This window comes from Ornithorhynchus anatinus, chromosome X1 (assembly GCF_004115215.2).
Source record: "Ornithorhynchus anatinus isolate Pmale09 chromosome X1, mOrnAna1.pri.v4, whole genome shotgun sequence".
Lineage (NCBI taxonomy): Eukaryota > Metazoa > Chordata > Mammalia > Monotremata > Ornithorhynchidae > Ornithorhynchus > Ornithorhynchus anatinus.
The window spans coordinates 125,021,719-125,037,759 of record NC_041749.1 but is presented as its reverse complement, the minus strand read 5'-3'; the positions used below and the strand labels follow the sequence as shown (position 1 = coordinate 125,037,759).

The following is a 16,041-nucleotide window of genomic DNA, read 5'->3' as shown; positions in this document are numbered from 1 at the left end:
CGAGCAGGGAGCAAGTTTTTGCTGACTACATCAGCTGCTACCGCACAAGGGGGTTGGAGGGTAAACTCGGGGTCTGCAGGCAAGCGGCGCTTAGAGAGAAAGCCAGACAATTTCTGGCCTCCGCTTCCCACCTGCCCGAAGGGTTGCCAACATTTCACTTCTTCAGTCTGGTGGAGAGTTGCTGCTTAGGCGGGGCAACGGACCGGGAAAGGCGAACCTGCCGCGGGGGTGGTCCAGGCGCTGATCTGTGTCAACCTGTTTCTTTCCCCTTGGAGAAGGGAAATTACTCAAGGTAGGTGGGGAGGGAAAAGGGTAGTCCCCACCCAGCCGAGCGGGGCTGCCCAGCTCGCTCTGAGGTGTGAAGCCCAGGAAAAGACCACCGCCTGTACTCTGCTAAACTGCTGCCGCAGCTCTAATAATAAAAATAATAATAATAATGTTGGTATTTAAGTGCTTACTATGTGCGGAGCACTGTTCTAAGCGCTGGGGTAGATACAGGGTAATCAGATTGTCCCACGTGGGGCTCACAGCCTTGATCCCTATTTTACAGATGAAATAACTGAGGCCCAGAGAAGTTAAGTGACTTTCCCAAAGTCACACACCTGACAAGTGGCAGATCCGGGATTCGAACCCATGACCTCTGACTCCCAAGCCCATACTCTTTCCACTGAGCCATGCTGCTCCTCTAGGCGAGCGGGGACCCTCTCCCGCTTCTGCTGTCCTCCCCCGGGCGCCTAGTACAGTTTTCCACGCTCAGCAGGCGACGCCCAGGAAAACCCCCTGATGGACTGACTGATTGCCCCTGAGAGAAGTAGGGGAGGCCGGGCGCCCCAACCTCCGAGAAGACCGACCCGCTGGCTGGAGCTCCTGACCGTTACTGTCCTGGATGGGACAAGAGGATTTGCAAGCTCCCAACTTGGGCACTTAGAGGGGGCTTCTGGGCCTGCAAATCAATCATCTTTCTTGAGCACCTACCATGCAGGTATGGCTGTGTGCCTCGTGGACATGGGGCTGTGGGGAATGAGTGGTCTTTGCCACCCCGTCCCTTAGGGTCTCTCCATGTGCCAGGCTCCGCAACAGCCCCTCCTCTCCATCCACTCGCCCTCACTCGCCCAGATCCTGTGGCGATTGGTGAGGATAATAATAATGATTATGGTATTTGTGAAGCCCTTACAATGTGCCAGGCACTGTACTAATCGGTGGAGTCAATACAAGAAAATCGGGGTGGACACAGTCCCTGTCCCACATGTGGCTCACAGTCTCAATCCTCATTTTACAGATGAGGTAACTGAGGCCCAGAGAAGTGAAGTGACTTGCCCGAGGTCACACAGCAGATAAGTGGCAGAGCTGGGATTAGAACTCATGACCTTCTGACTCCCAGGCCCGTGCTCTAGCCACTCCAGTAGCGGGGGAGAGAGCTCTCGTTGGGGGCAGGGGACGTGTCTGCCAACTCTGTTGTATTGTACTCTCCCAAATGCCTAGCATACTGCTCTACACATAGTAAGCGCTCAATAAATACCATTGAGAAGCAGCGTGGCGCAGTGGAAAGAGCACGGGCTTTGGAGTCAGGGCTCATGAGTTCGAATCCCAGCTCTGCCACTTGTCAGCTGTGTGACTGTGGGCAAGTCACTTAACTTCTCTGTGCCTCAGTTCCCTCATCTGTAAAATGGGGATTAAGACTGTGAGCCCTACGTGGGACAACCTGATTCCCCTGTGTCTATCCCAGCGCTTAGAACAGTGCTCTGCACATAGTAAGCGCTTAACAAATACCAACATTATTATTATCATTGATGATCATGGATGGCCCCTTCCACTGCTAAACGTCCCCTGGCAGGGGTGAGCAAGCCTAAATCTCTCCAAGCCCCTGAAGGCATGGTGTACGGGACTGTCCCCACAGGCTAATCAATCAATAGTGTTTATTGAACATCTACACTGTGCAGAGCACCAGAATAAGGGCTTGGGAGAATCCCAAAGAATTAACAGACATGATCCCTGCCCCAAAAGCATTTATACTTTAGCGTGTGCACGCACGCACACACACACAAACACACATGCTAACATCAGTGCCTGGCACATAGTGGGTGCTTAACAAATGTCATAATTAATTATTATTATTCTAATATCAACTATGGCATTCAAGTCCCTACTACATGCCAAGCACTGTGTAAGTGCTGGGGTAGATACAGGATAATCAGATTGGACACAGTCCCGTCCCATGTGGGACTTACCGTCTAATTAGGAGGGAGAACAGGTACTAAATCCCCATTTCAAAGATGAAGAAACTGAGTCACAGAGAAGTTAGGTGACTTGCCCAGGGTCACACAGCAGGCAAGTGTCCAAGCTGGGAATTACAGCCCAGGTCCTCTGACTCCCTAACCTGTGCTCTTTCCACTAGGCTGCCATGCTCCACAGTCTGCTTTCTCCCTAGCATCAGGCCCCTGTAGCTGTTCAATAACTATCAGTTAAATCAAATTGAATGGCCTACTCACCATGCCTCGTTCTCATCCCACCACCAACCTCTTGCTCACGGACTTTCCCCTGCCTAATGCTCCCTCCCCCCACTTTGTATCTGGCAGACCACCGCTCTCCCCTTCGGCAAGACCCTTCTGAGATCACACCATCCCTACTGAGAGCTCACCTCCTCCAGGAGGCCTTCCCAGACTGAGCCCTCCCTTTCCCTCTGCTCCTCCTCCCCTCCCCATTCCCCCTTCTCCTGCCCTCTGCTCCTCCCCCTCCCCTCAGCACTGTGTATATTTGTATATATTATTTATTACTCTATCTCGTTAATGATGTGTATATATCTATGATTCTATTTATCTTGATGATATCTACGCCAGACTACTTGTTTTGCTCTGTTTTGCTTTGCTGTCTCCCCCGTTTAGACTGTGAGCCCATTATTGGGCAGGGATTGTCTCTATCTGTTGCCGAATTGTACATTCCAAGCGCTTAGTACAATGCTCTGCACATAGTAAGGGCTCAATAAATACTAATGAATGAATGAATGAATGAATGAATGAATGAATGAATGTGGGACCGACAGGATTTAGTGATGGATTGGATATGTGGTTTGAAAGAGAGAGAGAAGTCAAGGACAACACCAAGGCTACAGGCTTATGAGTCAGGATAGATGGTGGTGCTGTCTACAGTGATGGGAAAGTGCCACCCCTCTTCCCCCTCCCCCTGTGCTCCTCCCCACCAAACCCCCTCCTCCTACCCACTCCCCTTCCCTCTTCCCCACCCACGCCCCATCCCAGTCCTCCTGTCCCACCGCTACCCCTCATCCCCCACTCCCCGTCCAGGGCCCCGCCATCTCATTCCCATCCAAACCCTCCCCTCTCCCCCTCCCTCCCCCTCCCTCCCCTGCACCCACAGCTGCTTTCAAGTGTGTCCTTCGGAATCCCCGCTCCATTACAGGTAAACTACCTTTCATCCATGACCTTTTCCTTTCCCGTTCTCTCCTCCTCCTCGCCCTTACGGAGACGGGGCTCACTCCTGAAGATGCGGTCTCCTCTCCTGCTTTCTCCAGCGGAGGCCTCTCCTTCTCCCACTCCCCCAGACTCACTGGAAAGGGAGGAGCCGTCGGCTTCCTTCTCTTACCCCGATGCCGCTTCCGCACTATCCCTCCTCCCCCTTCCCTCTCCTTCCCCTCCTTTGAAACGAATATCATTCGCCTCTACCACACCCTCCAGATTCTTATAGCTGTCATCTACCGCCCTCCCGGTCCCACCTCCGACTTCAACCATCTTGACCTCTTTCTCACCTTCCTTCTCTCCTTCTCTCTGCCCACTCTGATCCTCGGAGACTTCAACATCCATATGGATGTACCCGATGACTCCTCTGCCGCCCACCTGCTATCCCTCCTCGACTCTGCCGACCTCCTGCTCCACCATACCGCGCCCACTCACCAACTCGGTCACACCCTCGATCTCGTCATCTCCTACCGCTGCACTATCTCCTCCCTTACCGACTCTGAATTCCCTCTCTCGGACCATAACCTTCTCACCTGCCTCTCCCTCACGCTCTCTCCCCCTGCAAATCTGTATGACTCCCCCACAGAGACCTCCGCTCTCTTGATCCCATCCATCTCTCCAAAAGCATCTCTCCCCACCTTGTCTCCCTATCCTCTCTTCCCACTCTTGATGATCACGTTACCGTTCTCAACTCCACCCTCTCTACTCATCTCAACTCACTCACCCCCCTTTCCCTCTGCCGCTCTCGCTCCAGTAACCCACAGCCCTGGGTCTCTGCCTCTGTCCGCCTCCTTCACTTCTATGCTCGAGCTGAAGAATGCTGCTGGCGAAGGTCCAACCACCAAGCCAACCTTATCCATTTCAACTTTATCCTTTCCTGCCTTAACTCTGCCCTCTCCTCCGCCAGGCAAAACTATTTTTCTTCCCTCATTGACGCCCATGCCTGTCACCCCTGCCAATTGTTCCGGACCTTTAATTCTCTCCTCAGGCTCCCTGTTCATCCCACTCCCCCATCCCGCGCCGGGCAACCATGTCCTTGTTCTCACCGTGTTACCTTACCTTAGCCGCCACCTATGCCCGCAACCCACCCCGGACATCCTTGGGGCTCCCACCGCCACCTCAGAGACATTTGGACATGAGCCCCGGGACTCTCCTTGCCGCTGGCCTTTTGACTTTGATTTTGATCAGGTCGACCCTTAGTCAAGTCAGCCTCCGACCCTGGTCTTCCCCGCTTATTAATACTATTTTATTGTATCATGTTAGTATATTACCGCTTTCGCATGTTATCGTTAATTGTTCTCAGTGCCGCCACCTACCTCTCTGGCCTCACCATGTCCTTCCACCCCCACTCCTTCCATCTGCCCCTCCCAATCCTCTCCTTCCCCTTCCCCTCTCCCACCCAGCTTTTTCGCGCTCTCTCCTCTGCCTCCTCCCCCCCTTCTCTCCCCCACCCTAGAACCCCACTCTGCCAGCGCTACCCCTCTTCCCCCTCCCCCTACGCTCCTCTCCACCAAACCCCCTCCACCCACCCTCCCCCCTTCCCTCTTCCCGACCCACGGCCCATCCCTGTCCTTCTGTCACACCGCCACCCCTCCTCCCCCTCTCCCCGTCCAGGGCCCCGTGACCTCGTTCCCATCCAAACCCTCCCCTCCCCCCGCTCTCCCCCCTCTCCCTCCTTTGCACCCACAGCTACTTTCAAGTGTGGCCTCTGGAACCCCCGCTCCATTACAGGTAAACTATCTTTCATCCTTGACCTTTTCCTTTCCCGCTCTCTCCTCCTCCTCGCCCTTACGGAGATGGGGCTCACTCCTGAAGACGCGGTCTCCTCTCCTGCTTTCTCCAGCAGAGGCCTCGCCTTCTCCCACTTCCCCAGACTCACCAGAAAGGGAGGAGCCATCGGCTTCCTTCTCTCACCCCGATGCCGCTTCTGCACTATCCCTCCTCCCCTCTCCCTCTCCTTCCCCTCCTTTGAAGCGAATATCATTCGCCTCTACCACCCCCTCCAGATAATTGTAGCAGTCATCTACCGCCCTCCCGGTCCCACCACCGACTTCTTCAACCACCTAGACCCCCTCTCACCTTCCTTCTCTCCTCTCTGCCCACTCTGATCCTTGGAGACTTGAACCTCAACATGGATGTCCCCGGTGACTCCTCTGCCGCCCGCCTGCTATCGCTCCTCGACTCTGCCAACCTCCTGCTCCACCATACCTCGCCCACTCACTGACTCGGTCACACCCTCGATCTCTTCATCTCCTACCGCTGCACTATCTCCTCCCTCACCGACTCTGAAATCCCTCTCTCGGGCCATAACCTTCTCACCTGCCTCCTCTCTCACACTCTCTCCCCCTGCAAATCTATACTACTCCCCCACAGAGACCTCCGCTCTCTTGATCCCATCCATCTCTCCAAAAGCATCTCTCCCCACCCTGCCCCCGTCCTCTTTTCCCACTCTCGATGATCAGGTCACCGATCTCAACTCCACCCTCTCTACTCTTCTTAACTCTCTCGCCCCCCTTTCCCTCTGCCGCTCTCGCTCCACTAACCCACAGCCCTGGGTCTCTGCCTCTGTCCGCCTCCTATGCTCCTATGCTCGAGCTGCCGAACGCTGCTGGTGATGGTCCAAGCACCAAGCCGACCTTATCCATTTCAAATTTATCCTTTCCTGCCTTAACTCTGCCCTCTCCTCCGCCAGGCAACACTTCTTTTCTTCCCTCATTGACACCCATGCCCATCACCCCCGCCAATTGTTCCGGACCTTTAATTCTCTCCTTAGGCCCCCTGTTACTCCCCCACCCCCACCCCTCACCCCCAATGATCTGGCCACCTACTGCATCATGAAAATTAACACAATCAGGTCTGAGCTCCCAAAAGCCACCCCGCCCCCTCCTGCCTCCCCCCCACTCCAACACTCTCCCCTACTTTCCCATCCTTCCCTGCAGTATCCTCAGAGGAGATCTCCTACCTCCTCGCAAGTGCCGCCCCCTCCACCTGTGCCTCGGACCCCATTCCCGCTCACCTTATAAAAACCATTGCCCCACCCCTTCTCCCCTCCTTAACTTCTATCTTTAACCGCTCACTCCACAATGGCTTCTTCCCCTCTGCCTTCAAACATGCCCACATCTCCCCCATCCTAAAAAAACCCTCTCTCGACCCCACTTCCCCTTCCAGTTATTGCCCTATCTCCCTACTACCCTTCCTTTCCAAGCTCCTGGAACAAGTCATCTACACTCGCTGCCTAGAATTCCTTAAATCCCATTCTCTCCCGGACCCCCTCCAATCTGGCTTCCGTCCCCTCCACTCTACCGAGACTGCTCTCTCTAAGGTCACCCACGACCTCCTTCTTGCCAAATCCAATGGCTCCTACTCTATCCTAATCCTCCTTGACCACTCAGCTGCTTTTGACACTGTCGACCATCCCCTTCTCCTCCACACCTTATCTCACCTTGGCTTCACAGACTCCGTCCTCTCCCAGTTCTCCTCTTATTTCTCTGGCCGTTCATTCTCGGTCTCCTTCACGGGCTCCTCCTCCCTCTCCCATCCTCTGTTGGGGTTCCTCAGCGTCAGTTCTTGGCCCTCTTCTGTTCTCCATATACACTCACTCCCTCGGTGAACTCATCCGCTCTCATGGCTTTGACTACCATCTCTATGCAGATGACACACAGATCTACATCTCTGCCCCTGTCCTCTGCTCCTCCCTTCAGGCTCCTACCTCTCCTGCCTCTAAAACGTCTCTCGCTGGATGTCTGCCCGTCACCTAAAACTCAACATGGCCGAAACTGAGCTCCTCATCTTCCCTCCCAAGCCCTGTCCTCTTCCTGACTTCCCTATCACCGTGGATGATACGACCATCCTCCCCGTCTCTCAGGCCCGCAACCTTGGTGTCATCTTTGACTCGGCTCTCCCGTTCACCCCACACATCCGATCTGTCACCAAAACCTGCCGGTCTCACCTTTATAATATCGCCAAGATCCGCCCTTTCCTCTCCACCCAAACAGCTATTTTACTGTTACAGGCTCTCATAATATCCTGGCTGGATTATTGTGTCAGCCTTCTCTCTGATCTCCCTTCCTCCTGTCTCTCCCCACTCCAGTCTATTCTTCATTCCGCTGCAGAATTATTTTCCTGCAGAAACGCTCTGGGCATGTCACTCCCCTCCTTAAAAACCTCCAGTGGTTGCCCATCAACCTTCGCACGAAACAAAAACTTCTCACTCTGGGCTTTAAGGCTGTCCATCACCTTGCCCCCTCCTACCTCTCCTCCCTTCTCTCTTTCTACTGCCCACCCCACACGCTCCACTCCTCTGCCGCTCACCTCCTCACCGTCCCCCGTTCTCGCCTATCCCGCCGTTGACCCCTGGCCCACGTCCTCCCGCTGTCCTGGAATCCCCTCCCTCCTCACCTCCACCAAACTAACTCTCTTCCCCACTTCAAAGCCCTGCTGACAGCTCACCTCCTCCAAGAGGCCTTCCCAGACTGAGCTTCCCCTTTTCCCTCTGCTCCCTCTCTGCTCCCCTTGCATCCTCTGCTCCCTCCCCCTTCCCCCTTCACCTCCCCTCAGCTAAGCTCCCTTTCCCTCTGCTCCTCCCCTTTTCCCTTCCCCTCCCCTCAGCACTGTGCTCATTTGTATATTTTTATTACCCTATTTATTTTGTTAATGCAGTGTACAACCCCTTGATTCTATTTATCATGATTATGTTGTCCGTCTTGCTTTTGTCCGTCTGTCTTCTCCCCCGATTAGACTGTGAGCCCGTCCCTGGGCAGGGATTGTCACTATCTGTTGCCTAATTGTATATTCCAAGCACTTAGTACAGTCCTCTGCACATAGTAAGCGCTCAATAAATACTATTGAATGAATGAAAGTATGGACGGGCGGGAGAGAGGTCAGCGAGGAGGCTGGTGCGGCAGTCGAGGCGGGATAGGCTAGGTGCTGGGACCAGCATGGTAGGTAGCAGTTTGGATGGAGAGGAAGAGATGAATTCTAGAGATATTGCGAAGATAGGTCTGACAGGATTTGGTGTCAGACTGAATGCCGAAAGCGCGTCAAGGGGGCAAGATCGATCCATCAGTGGTATTCAATTGAGAGAAAACAGGGCCAAAACACTAAATACACAGTAGGTGCTCATTGAATGGAGTTGATGAATTGGTCACAGGGTAATGGGGTAAGCATGTGGATAGCTCAGTCCAACCCTTCACTCCCGCTGGAGAAACGAGTGGGACTCCCCGCTCCCCCACCCCTTGCGGCACTTCCCTCCCTGGCCTGAACAAAGTCTTCCTTCAGTAGGTGGCCCAGCAGATGGGTCACCTGGTGATGGACATCTTACAGGCCACCTTCCTGTGCCACCGGAGAAGCCATTCACTCTGAGACACACGACGAAGCTCTCGCAGCCCAAGTTGACAAGGCAAATGTACTGCTCAGTGAGCATTCGACCCTTCAGTGGTATTTACCGAATGCCTTCTGTGGGCAGACCACTGTACTAAGGGCTTGGGAGAGCACAATGGCAGAAAGTGACAATCCCTGCCCTCAAGGAGCTTACGGTCTACTAGTGGAGGCAGATGAATATGTCATGTAGGGGCAGGGACTTGAGTGTAAGGCCATGTGCTGTGAGTGGTAGAAGGAGCACCTAAAGTCCCTGAAATGCTTCCCTTTGAACCAGAGGGGAACCCGGCTCCCGGGTGGTCGCCCTGGGGGATTGGGTGCCCAGCTCCTCCACGACCCCTCCAAGGCCAGGGAGTGGCGAGGACAGGTCTGGCAGGGCTGGGGAGGAGAGAAATGCCTCATGCCTGAGTGGGAGGAGGCCGGGGTGGGGTCTGAGGTGGGAGCAGGGGACTGGAGCTTGGGGATTGGGGGACTCACATCCCCCCCTCTTGCCTGGACCTGCTTCCCCATTCACATCTGACGGACCTCCGCTCTCCCCACCGTCAAACCCCTAATAAAGTCACCTCTCATCTCCAGGAGGTCTTTCCTGACAAGTCTTTCATCTCCCCACCCTATTTGCTCATAACCTCCTAACCCACAAACTTGAGTCCATATTCCCTAAGTATTTGGGCACTTAAGAGAAGCAGCGTGGCCTAGTGGAAAGATCCCGGGCCTGGGAGTCAGAAGGACGTGAGCACTAATCCCTGTTCCACTTGTCCACATGATGACCTTGGGCAAGTCACTTCACTTCTCTGTGCCTCAGTTACCTCATCTGGAAAATGAAGATTAAGAACATGAGCCCTATATGGGACATGGACTGTGTCCAACCTCATACATATATATATATATATATGTTATGGTATTTGTTAAGTGCTTACTATGTGCAGAGTACTGTTCTAAGCGCTGGGGTAGATACAGGGTAATCAGATTGTCCCAAGTGGGGCTCACATTTTTTTAATCCCCATTTTTACAGATGAGGTAACTGAGGTACAGAGAAGTTAAGTGACTTGCCCAAGGTCACACAGACAGGTGGCGTAGCCAGGATTAGAGCCCATGACCTCTGACTCCCATGCCCGTGCTCTTTCCACTAAGCCACGCTGCTTCTCTCATTTCTACCGCAGCACTAAGTACAGTGCGTGGCCCACTGTGCTAGCCCACCGTAACTGACCCACTGGCACTTAACAAATACCATTACAAAAAAACAAAACGGATCCCATTCACTAACTACCCTCACAGCACTTGCGTCCGTATCCTTATACTTGACTGCTGCCCCTCGTTGTAGTGTACTGGAGAAGCACTCTATTTTGGCTCAGTGAGAAGAGCCCGGGACCCGGGAGTCAAGAGAACTGGGTTCTAATCCTGTTTGACTCGGCTCTCTCGTTCACCCCACACATCCAATCCGTTACCAAGACCTGCCGGTCTCACCTTTATAATATCACCAAGATCCGCCCTTTCCTCTCCACCCAAACGGCTACCTTACTGCTACAGGCTCTCGTAATATCTCGGCTAGACTACTGTGTCCACCTTCTTCCTGATCTCACTTCCCCTCCTCTCTCTCCCCGCTCCAGTCTATTCTTCACTGCGCTGCCCGGCTCATCTTCCTGCAGAAATGCTCTGGGCATGTCACTCCCCTTCTTAAACACCTCCAGTGGTTGCCTGTCGACCTCCGCACGAAACAAAAACTTCTCACTCTAGACTTCAAGGCTCTCCATCACCTTGCCCCTTCTTACCTCTCCTCCCTGATCTCTTTCCAACGCCTACCCCGCACGCTCCGCTCCTCTGCCGCCCACCTCTTCACCGTCCCCCGTTCTCGCCTATCCCGCCGATGACCCCTGGGCCACATCATCCCGCAGTCCTGGAACGCCCTCCCTCCTCACCTCCGCCAAACTGATTCTCTTCCCCTCTTCAAAACCCTACTTAAAACTCACCTCCTCCGAGAGGCCTTCCCAGACTGAGCTCCCCTTTTCCCTCTGCTCCCTCTACCCCTCCTTCACCTCTCTGCAGCTAAACCCTCTTCTCCCCCCTTTCCCTCTCCTCCTCCCCGCTCCCGTCCCACCCCCTCGGCACTTTACTCGTCCGCTCAACCGTATATATCTTCATTACCCTATTTATTTTGTTAATGAGCTGTACATCACCTTGATTCTATTTATTTGCTATTGTTTTAATGAGATGTTCTTCCCCTCGATTCTATTTATCGCCATTGTTCTTGTCTGTCCGTCTTCCCCGATTAGACTGTAAGCCCATCAAAGGGCAGGGACTGTGCACATAGTAAGCGCTTAACAAATACCAACATTATTAATATTACCTATCATTATTCACTCACTCATTCCTCGAATCTATTTAGTTGCCATTGTTTTTACGAGATGTTCTTCCCCTTGACTCTATTTATTGCCATTGTTCTCGTCTGTCCGTCTCCCCCGATTAGACTGTAAGCCCATCAAAGGGCAGGGACTGTCTCTATCTGTACATTCCAAGCGCTTAGTACAGTGCTCTTCACATAGTAGTGCTCTTCACATTGAGAAGCAGCGTGGCTCACTGGAAAGAGCACGGGCTTTGGAGTCAGAGGTCATGGGTTCGAACCCCGGCTCTGCCACTTGCCAGCTGTGTGACTTTGGGCAAGTCACTTCACTTCTCTGTGCCTCAGTTCCCTCATCTGTAAAATGGGGATTAAGACTGTGAGCCCCACGTGGGACAACCTGATTTCCCTATGTCTACCCCAGCGCTTAGAACAGTGCTCGGCACATAGTAAGCGCTTAACAAATACCAACATTATTATTATTATAGTAAGCGCTCAGTAAATACTATTGAATGAATGAATGAATGACTGCTTGCTGGCTGGGAGACCTATGGCAAGTTCCTTAAACTCTCGGTTCTTCAATTTCACCCTCTTCTCTAAAATGGGGATTAGATCCCACTTCTCCCTCTCCTTCGACAGTGAGTCCTGTGTGGGAGCGGACTGTGTCCACTCTGATTATCTTCTATCTAGGACAGTGCTTCAGTCAATCGTATTTATTGAGCGCTTACTATATGCAGGGCACTGTACTAAGCGCCAGGGAGAGTACAACACAACAATATAACAGACACATTCCCTGCCCACAACGAGCACAGAGCACCTAAAGAGCCTGGGCTTTGGAGTCAGAGGTCATGAGTTTGACTCCCAGCTCTGCTACTTGTCAGCTGTGTGACTGTGGGCAAGTCACTTAACTTCTCTGTGCCTCAGTTACCTCATCTGTAAAATGGGGATTAACTGTGAGCCTCAAGTGGGATGACCTGATTATCCTGTATCTCCCCCAGCGCTTAGAACAGTGCTCTGCACATAGTAAGCGCTTAACAAATACCAACATTATTAATATTACCTATCATTATTCACTCACTCATTCCTCGAATCTATTTAGTTGCCATTGTTTTTACGAGATGTTCTTCCCCTTGACTCTATTTATTGCCATTGTTCTCGTCTGTCCGTCTCCCCCGATTAGACTGTAAGCCCGTCAAACGGCAGGGACTGTCTCTATCTGTTGCCGACTTGTTCATTCCAAGCGCTTAGTACAGTGCTCTGCACATAGTAAGCGCTCAATAAATACTATTGAATGAATGAATGAATGAATGAATGAATTCAATCATATTTATTGAGCACTTATTGTGTACCAAGCGCTTCGAAAGTACAATTCAGCAGCAAATAGAGACAATCCCTGCCCACAACGGGCTCATGGTATAGAAGGTGGGGAGGGGAGACAGACATCAAAACAAGTAAACAGGCATCAATAGCATCAATATAAATAAATAGAATTATAGATATATCCATATCATTAATAAAATGAATAGAATTCTAAATATGCAAATATATACACACAAGTGCTGTAGAGCAGGGAGGGGGTAGAGCAGAGAGAGCGAGTGGGGAAGATGGAGAGGGGAGGGGGAGCAGAGGAGAAGGGGGGCTTAGTCCGAGAAGGCCTCTTGGAGGAGGTGAGCTTTCATTCATTCAATCGTATTTATTGAGAGCTTACTGTGTGCAGAGCACTGTACTAATCGCTTGGAAAGTATAATTTGGCAATAAATATAGACAATCCTTAGCCAACAACGGGCTCACAGTCTAGAAGGGGGAGGCGGACAACAAAGCAAAAAAGCAAGTTGAAAGGCATCAGTGGAAAGAGCCTGGGCTTGGGAGTCAGAGGTCGTGGGTTCTAATTCCGGCTCTGCCATTTATCAGCTGTGTGACTTTGGGCAAGTCACTTAACTTCTCTGTGCCTCAGTTACTCCATCTATAAAATGGGGATGAAGGCTGTGAGCCCCATGAGGGACAATCTAATGACCTTGTATCTACCCAGCGCTTAGAAAAGTGCTTGACACATAGTAAGCGCTTAACAAATACAAAATACCAACATTATTAAAAGCGTCAGTATAAATAAGTAGAATTATAGCTATGTGTACATCATTGATAAAATAAATAGAATATGTACATATATGCGCAAGTGCTGTGGGGTGGGGAAGGGGGGTAGAACAGAGGGATTAATAATATTAATTAACCTATTGATTAATAAGTAATAAATGAATTATTGATTAAAAACATGATTATTAATGTTGTAATGTTATAATCAAATATTATCCATCCTTCGCCCCCATCCTCCTCCACCCGACACAGTCAGCGTCCGGAGGGCAGGCATCGGGTTCACCAACGCCAAAGCAGTGTGGCTCAGTGAAAAGAGCTCGGGCTTGGGAGTCAGAGGTCATGGGTTCGAATCCTGCTCTGCCACTTGTCAGCTGTGTGACTGTGGACAAGTCACAACTTCTCTGGGCCTCAGTTACCTCATCTGTAAAATGGGGATGAAGACTGTGAGCCTCAAGTGGGGCAACCTGATTATCCTATATCTACCCCAGCGCTTAGAACAGTGCTCTGCACATAGTAAGCGCTTAATAAATACCAACATTATTATTATTATTCTCCCCATAAGGGAAGCGGGGGCCTCCGAGGGCGGCGCGCCACCGCGCGGCCGGCGGCGGCAAGGCGGGGAGCGGGCCCTGCCGCCCGGAGGCCGCGAAGAGAGCGAAGGGAGTGGAGAGCGGTCGTTGGCACTTGGAGGAGGGGTGGGGGCCAGGGGCCGCCACGCGCAGGCGCTCTCGAAGAGCTGGGAGAGGGAGAAGCTCGGGGCGCGGGAAGAGTGAGACGTCGGGCCGGTGGAGCCGGGTGTGGCCGAGGCGACGAGGCCGAGGGGCCGCCTCGCAAAGGAGGAGCCGCGGCGACGCTGAGGAGGAGCCGCCGGCGGGGAGCGACCCCGATGAGGACGTGAGGCCGCGGGGCCGGCGAGGGGCGAGAAACTGGGCGGGGGGTGTGTATCCCGGGCCGTCCATGGGAGTGGGAATGGAGTTTGCCCCTGCCACACAGGGGTTGAGGGGCGCTTGGGGAAGAGTTGTTCTCCTCCACAGAAATTGAGGGGCACTCTGGGCAGAGTTTACCTCTTCCATAGGAGTTGTGGTGGGTTTGGGGCCGAATTTACCTCAATATGGTTTGGAGGGCGCTCGGGGTTGATCTCCTCCACAGGAGAAGGCAGGGGGACGGGGGACGGACACTCTCTTCCGAGAGGGACGAACGGAGGGACGGACACTGTCGTCCGAGTTGAGTGGTCATTAGAGGCGGGCGGCGGTCGAGGGTCCGGCAGAGGGAGGCGGGGCAGCCGAGGCCTCGGTGGGAAGGCCGGGCCCGACCGATCTCGGGGCTGCATCATCAGGGCGGGGGCAGGGGGAGGCCCCGGGACTCGGGCGCTGAGGTAAATTCATCTGGTCTAGCGGGTGACACACCGAACAGACTGTCCACCTAATGCCCTGCAGCAGCCAAAACTGAAGGAAAATCCAGGAAACAACATTTGGAAGAAGAGTGAGGTAAGGAGTAGTAGTAGTTGTTGTTGTTGTTGTAATAGTATTTAAGTGCTCACTCTGTGCAGAGCACCACTATAGAAAATTATTAACAAGTGCCGTCGAGTCCTTTCCGATCCAGAGCGAGTCTATGGGTAGATTTTCTCCAGAATGTCCTCTCTTCTTCCATAATCCATAGCTCGGCTAACGGTTCTTCCATTATCATTGTTCTGGTCTCTATCCATCTAGCTGCTGCTCTGCCTCTTCTTAATAATAATAATGTTGGTATTTGTTAAGCGCTTACTATGTGCCGAGCACTGTTCTAAGCGCTGGGGTAGACACAGGGGAATCAGGTTGTCCCACGGGGGGCTCACAGTCTTAATCCCCATTTTACAGATGAGGGAACTGAGGCCCAGAGAAGTTAAGTGACTCGCCCACAGTCACACAGCCGACAAGTGGCAGAGCTGGGATTCGAACTCATGAACCCTGACTCCAAAGCCCATGCTCTTTCCACTGAGCCACGCTGCTTCTCATGTTGTCCCGGGACTTTTCCTAGCATTAGTGTCTTCTCCAGAGAATTAGTCCTCCTGAGTACGTGTCCAAAATATGCTTATCTACGGGGAGTCATTTAGCCTTCCAAAGACCACTTTGGTTTCGTTGGCTCCAAAATCCACTTGTTTGTTTTTCAGGCAGTCCATGGTATTCGTGAAAGCCTTCTGCCCCAACACATTTTTAAAGAATCGACGTTCTTTCTATCCTGTTTTTTCACTATCTAGCTTCCGGATCCCTACATTGTCATTGGAAACACCATAAAAGAGGCAATTTGTGTTTTAGTGGCAGTTAGATCAGCACATTTCATGACTTTTTCCAGGTTCTTTAGAGCAAATATACAAAGTATATAAAAACTGTACAGAATACACAGTGAAAATTAAATACGGATCCTGGCCCCCAAGGCCCTTAAATCTAGTGAAAACAGGGGAGAGATGGTGACAGACACAAATATTAATAATAGTGGTATTTATTAAGTGCTTACTATATACCAAGCACTGTTCTAAACACTGGAGTAAATACCAGGTAATCAGGTTGTCCCACATGGGGCTCACAGTCTTAATCCCCATTTTACAGATGAGGTATCTGAGGCACAGAGAAGTTAAGTGACTTGCCCAAGGTCACACAGCAAACAAGTGGCAGAGCTGGGATTACCAAGGGGAAGGTGAAACAATAGAAACACAAACACAACAGAAAAGACAAGGACAGGGATATACACAGCAAGAGGTTCTGGTGGCCACACAGAGAAGCAGCATGGCTC

General features: G+C 52.1%; 1 protein-coding gene across 1 annotated transcript in view; it reads left to right on the top strand.

The window, feature by feature from the left end:
* Positions 1–13,893: 13,893 nt before the first annotated feature.
* Positions 13,894–16,041, top strand: part of LOC100681069 (telomere repeats-binding bouquet formation protein 1) — a 35,454-nt gene continuing 33,306 nt past the window's right edge. The window contains exons 1-2 of the mRNA XM_029049961.2: positions 13,894–14,166; positions 14,667–14,759. The gene's annotated coding sequence lies outside the window, so the exon portion shown is untranslated. The remainder of the gene's footprint in view (positions 14,167–14,666; positions 14,760–16,041) is intronic.